Source organism: Meriones unguiculatus, chromosome 5 (genome assembly GCF_030254825.1).
Source record: "Meriones unguiculatus strain TT.TT164.6M chromosome 5, Bangor_MerUng_6.1, whole genome shotgun sequence".
NCBI classification, from domain to species: domain Eukaryota; kingdom Metazoa; phylum Chordata; class Mammalia; order Rodentia; family Muridae; genus Meriones; species Meriones unguiculatus.
The window spans coordinates 33,953,095-33,959,094 of record NC_083353.1 but is presented as its reverse complement, the minus strand read 5'-3'; positions in this window follow the sequence as shown (position 1 = coordinate 33,959,094).

Genomic DNA, 6,000 nt, shown 5'->3' with positions numbered 1-6,000 from the left:
TAGCTAATCACCATCAATAGTCCTGAAAAAGCAAAGGTTTCACATCAATTGTGCAGACCTTGTGTTAATTAAGCACAGAGGACTCTTCAGACCCAGACCTCAGAATCTTAGTTCAAAATACCAAACAGACAGCAGCCCCACAGTTTATAAGGACTTCTCAAGCTTCCCTCTGGAACGTCACATTCCTCTCAGCACTCTATCTTCCAGGCTCCCACAGAACAGCTCACAGGTGTTAAACACTCATTGGCTTCTCTTCCCTACAGTACCTCACTACCCTGCTACCAGTTTCCTGTGGCTGTGATAAACTTCTGGAGAAAGGCTTTATTTGGCTTAGGCTTCCACATTTATAGTCCATCACTGATGAAAATTGGGACAGAAATGCAAACAGCACAGGAACCTGATCAGGAGCTGACATAGAGGCCATGGAAGAGTGCTGCTTACTGGCTTGTTTTCCATGGTTTGCTCAGTCTTTTTTCATAGAGAACCCAGGACCATGAGACCAGGAGTGGCTCCACCACAATGACCTGGGCCCTCCCCACCCATCACTAATTAAGAAAGATCTCCACCAGTTTGTCTTCAGCCCAACCTTATAGAAGCATTTCTCAACTGCAGTTCCTTCCTGTCAGATGACTATAGCTTGTGTCAAGTTGACATAAAACCTGCCAGCATATCTGCCAATAAAGATACTTTGAGCTCTTTTGCTATTTATAGTCCCTTAATCTCCTTCAGTTGACTTCTTGCTCTAGCTGAGATTTGAAGAACAGGTTCGGAGAGAGCAGAATTCTTTTCTGATTTAGTAGAAATGCTTGGAAGTTTTTTGTTGTTGGTTTTTGTTTGTTGTTTTTATGTTTTTAAGTTTAGGTTGATGTTGGCTTTGGCTTGCTGTAAATCACCTTCATTATATTTAGGTAAGTCCATTGTATCCCTAGTCTCTCCATGACTTTTATCATGAAGGAGTATTGGATTTTTGTGAAAGGCTTTTACTGGCTACAATATGATCATGTGGCTTTTGACTTTCAGTCTGTTTATGAGGCTAATTACATTGATTAGTTTATGTATGTTGAATCATCCATGCCTCTCTGGGATGAAGCCAGCCTAATTAGAGTGAATAATATTTATGATGTGTTCTTGAATTTAGTTTTCTAGCGTTTTATTGAGAAATTTTGCAATTATGCGATATAATGGATATTAGTTTATAATTTTTGAGCCCTCAGACCTCTTCCACTCACTCTTCCACAGAACTCCCCAGACTCCACCTATGGCTCTGGGTCTTTTCATCTGTTTCCATCAGCTGCTGGATGAAGCTTCTCAGAAGACAGTTATGCTAGGCTTCAGTCTGCAAACATAGCAGAGTATCATTAATAGTGACAGGTGTTGGCTTCTAACAAACCTTTGGTTTTTATTTTGTTGTTTGGATTTTTGGTTTTTCAAGACAGGGTTTCTCCATGTAACTTCCCTGGCTTTCCCAGACCATGTTTTATAGACCAGGCTGGCCTCACCTCAGATCCACCTGCCTTTGCCTCTTGAGTGCATGCACCACGATGCCTGGCTTATTTGAGAAATTTTAATTCCTGCTTCTACTTCACTATATATATCATAGGGTATATGGGTCTGTTTAAATCTCTTATCTGATTGTGATTTAACTTTGGTAGTTGGTATGTATCAAGAAATTCATCCATTTCTTTTAGGTTTTACTGTTTAGTAGAGTAAAAATTTTTTAAAGTATGTCCTTATGATTCTCTCAATTTCTTTAGTATCTGGTGTAATATTCTCCCTTTGACCTCTAATTTTATTAATTGTGTCTTCTGGTGTTTTGGTTAACTTTGCAAAGGCTTTAACAATCTTGTTGATATTTTCAAAGAACCAACCCTGAGTTAGAATATTTCTTCCCATCTACTCTTTTTGGGGGCATTTATTTTATTTGTTTGTTTGTTTTCCAGAGTTTACAGGTGTGTAACTGAGTTGCCAATATAAGACATGTTCAATTTTTAAATGCGGGCACTTAATGCCTCTTAGAACGGCCTTCAGCGTGTCCTATAGGTTTGGTTACGCTGCGTGTCATTTTCATTTAACATATAACATATAAAGCAGACCTATGAGAATCACACCTGACTTCTCAATGGAGACTCTAGAAACCAGAAGTGGATAGATGTGCTGCAGGCTCTAAGAAACCACAGATGGCAGCCAACATTGCTATAACCAGAGAAACTGTCAATCACCATAAATCAAGAAAATAAGATATTCCATGATAGAGTCAAATTAAACAATATCTACAAATTCAGACCTACAAAACATACTATGAGGAAAAATCCGAATCAAGCAGGTTAATTACACACATGAAAACACACACATCAGCAAGCCAACACACACACACACACACACACACACACACACACACTTCTTTCCCCACCAACAATAAATAACAGGAATTAATGATCATTGTTCATTGATATCTTTCAATATAAATGGCCTCAATTTTCCATTCAAAAGATAGGAATTAACAGAATGGATATGAAAACAGGACCCATCCTTTTGCTACATCCTTTTGCTACATACAACTAATACACCTCTACCTCAAGGATAGACATAACATCAAGGTAAAGAGTTGGAAAAGTATTCCAAGCAAATAGACCCAAGAAGCAAGCTGGTTTAACCAATTTAATAGCTAATAAAATAGGCTTCAAATCAAAACCAACCAAAAAAGATGAAGGAGGATACTACATATTCATCAAAGAAAAAAATCCAACAAGATGACATTTCAATTCTTAACATATATGCCCCAAATACAAGGGCACACACCTTTGTAAAATAAACACTGCTACCACTTAAATCACACATTGACTTTCATACAATGATAGCAGGAGATTTCAGTATTCCACTCTTATCAATGGACAAGTCATCCAGACAGAAACTAAACAGAGAAATGCTGGGAATAACTGACATTATAAACTAAGCAGTCCTAACAAACACTTACAGAACATTCCACTTGAACACAATGAATTTTAGGAAGTCTTTAATTTCTTTATTTCTTTCCTGACCCAGTTGTCATTGCATAGAGACCTGTTCAGTTTCCATGAGTTTTGTAAGCTTTTCCGTTGTGGATAATCAAGCTTTAATCTGTGATGGTCTGATAGAATGCAGTAGGTTATTTCTATTATCTTGTATCTAATGAGACTTGGTTTATTGCCCCAGTGTTTGGTAAACTGTGGAGAAAGTTTCACAAGGTTCAGGGAAGAAGGTATACCATATTTGTTTTTCTGGGTTACCACAGTCAGAATGATTTTTTTTTTCTTGTTGCATCCATTTGCTTCTGAATTTTGTGATGTCATTTTTAAAAAAAACTGCTGAGTAATACTCCATTGTGTAAAGGTACCACATTTTCTTTATCCAGTCTTCAGTTGAGGAACATTGTTTCCAGTTTCTGGTATTATGTATAAAGCTACTATGAACATAGTATAGCAAGTGTCCTGGTGGTTGCATGGAATGTCTTTTGGGTATATGCCCAAGAGTGGTATAGCTGGGTCTTAAGGTAGATAAATTCCCAATTTCCTGAGGAAATGTTGTATCTATTTTCACAGTGTTTGTACAGGTTTGTGCTCCCACCAGCAATGGAGGAGTGTTCTTGATACATATGTTTGCCAGCATGTGCTGTCACTTGTCTTAGCCATTCTGACAGGTATAAGATGTAATCTCAAGGTTGTTTTGATTTGCATTTCCCTGGTGGCTAAGGATGTTGAACATTTGTCCAAGTGTTTCTCAACCATTTGAGACTGCTCTGTTGAGAATTCTCTGTTTATATCTGTACTCCACTTTATACATGGATTGTTGGGTCTTTAAATGCCTAGTTTATTGATTTCTTTATATATTTTTGATATTAAACCTCCATCAGATGTAGAGTTGTTATAAATAAAACTCTTCTCCCATTTCATATACTGCCTCTGTGTACAACTGATGGTGTCCTTTGCCTTACAGAAGCTTTTCAGTTTCAAGAGGTCCCATTTATTCATTGTTGATCTCAGGGCCTGCATCATTGGGAGTTCTGCTCAGGAAATTGTCTCTTGTGTCACTGTGTTCAAGGTTCTCTACCACTTTCATTTCTAACAGGTTCAATGTGTCTGGTTTTATGTTGAAGTATTTGATCCGCTTGGACTTGAGTTTTTGCAGGGTGATTGATATGGATCTATTTGCAGTCATCATCATGTTTGCATGCAGACATCCAATTAGAACAGCACCATTTGTTGAATGATTTTTTTTTCTTTCAAAGTGCATTTCTGGCTTCTGTATAAAAAATCAGATGTCCATGGGTGTGTGGATTTATGTATATGTTGTCAATTCAATTCCATTGAACAACATGTCTGTTTTTATGCCAACAACAGGCAGTTTTTATTCCTATAGCTCTGTAGTACAATATGGAATCAGGAATGGTGCAATCTCAGCAGTTCTTTTATTGTTCAAGACTGTTTTAGCTGTCCTGGGATTTTTGTTTTTTCATATGAAGTTAAGAATTGTCCTTTCAAGGTGTATAAAGAATCATGTTGGAATTTTAATGGGGATTGTATAATCTGTGGATGCTTTCGGTTGATTTCTATTTTTACTATGCAAATCCTACATCTAAAAGTGTATTTCCTTGTTCTATATATTTAATGTTTGGTTATTAGGTATTGTGGGGAATTTCTCTTCTATTTAATGTTTGGTTATTAGGTATTTTGGGGAATTTCTCTTCTGATCCTATTTGCTGTTCTGTATGTTTCTTGTACCTTGATAAGCATTTTTTTTTAGAATGAAAAAATTTTCTTTAATGATTTCATTAAAAAATGTTTTCTGTGCTTTTATACCAATTATTCGTACGTTTGATATTTTCACAATATCCCAGAATTTTTTTTTTTTTTTTTTTTAGATTTTTTTTTGTTCTGGAGATTTTTAGAGTTAACAATTCCTTTGACTGAGATATTCATTTCTTTTACTTTTTTCTTCAAGGCCTGAAATTCTCTCTTCTATGTCTTTGAATCCGTTGGTGAGGCTTAACTTTGAAGTTTTTGTTTATATCCTAAGTTTTCATTTTCAGCTTTACTTCTGTTTGGGTTTTCTTTAGTGACTTTTTTTTTTTAAATTCTATTTTCATGTCTGTTATGTTTCCATCTTTTCTAAGATCTGTTTCATTTTATGTGAATGTATTCTGTTTGCACAGATGTGAGGTGTGCGCACCACATGCACTCCTGGTGCCATGGGTCCTCTACACCTGTAGTTACAGACAGTTGTGAGCTGCCGTCTTGGTGCTGGGAATTGAACCCGGGACCTCTAGAGGAGAAGCCAGTGCTCTTAACCTCTGGGCCGTCTCTCCAGCCCATTTTCATTTTCATTAAATTGTTTTATTAATATCCTCTCTAAGGTCCTTGAACATATGCACAGTTGATATGTTCAAGCCTTCAGGAAACCATGGAGTTGGCCTGGCCAAGCTGCCTTGAGAGGCATGTGTCACGGGTTTTTCAGCTTAGTCTTTGGCTCCTGGGCACAAGGTCCCTTCCAGTTCCCGAGAGACCAATGTACTCTCTCAGGCAGTGAATTCAGGCTGCTTCATGTTTCTCTCTCTGTATGTCCCCTTAGTAGTCAAGGAATCATGGAAACTCGACAGGACAATTGGTCTTAGCCATTAATCTGTTTACCTGCACAGCTTGCATACATTGTATCCCATCAGCAACAACTGTATTGATCCTGGCAATTGCCACTATATTCCATTTCTTATAAAGGTGGAAAAAACATCTGATTGCTCTCAGTTAAATGTCACAGCCTTGGTCTTGCTGTGGTCCCTCCAACCTAACCCCAGTTCCATTCCTTGTGGCCACATCAGGTGACCTTGGTCCAGAAAGTGAGTGTAGGCACCTACTGATGTCCTTCTCTTGTGCTTCAGCTAAATAGCTTTTCTTAGGGCCTATTGTAACCCAGTTGGTGGCTTTTGGAGGAAACATGCTGTCTTGGCTGTGCATGATTTTCTGTTTGCAC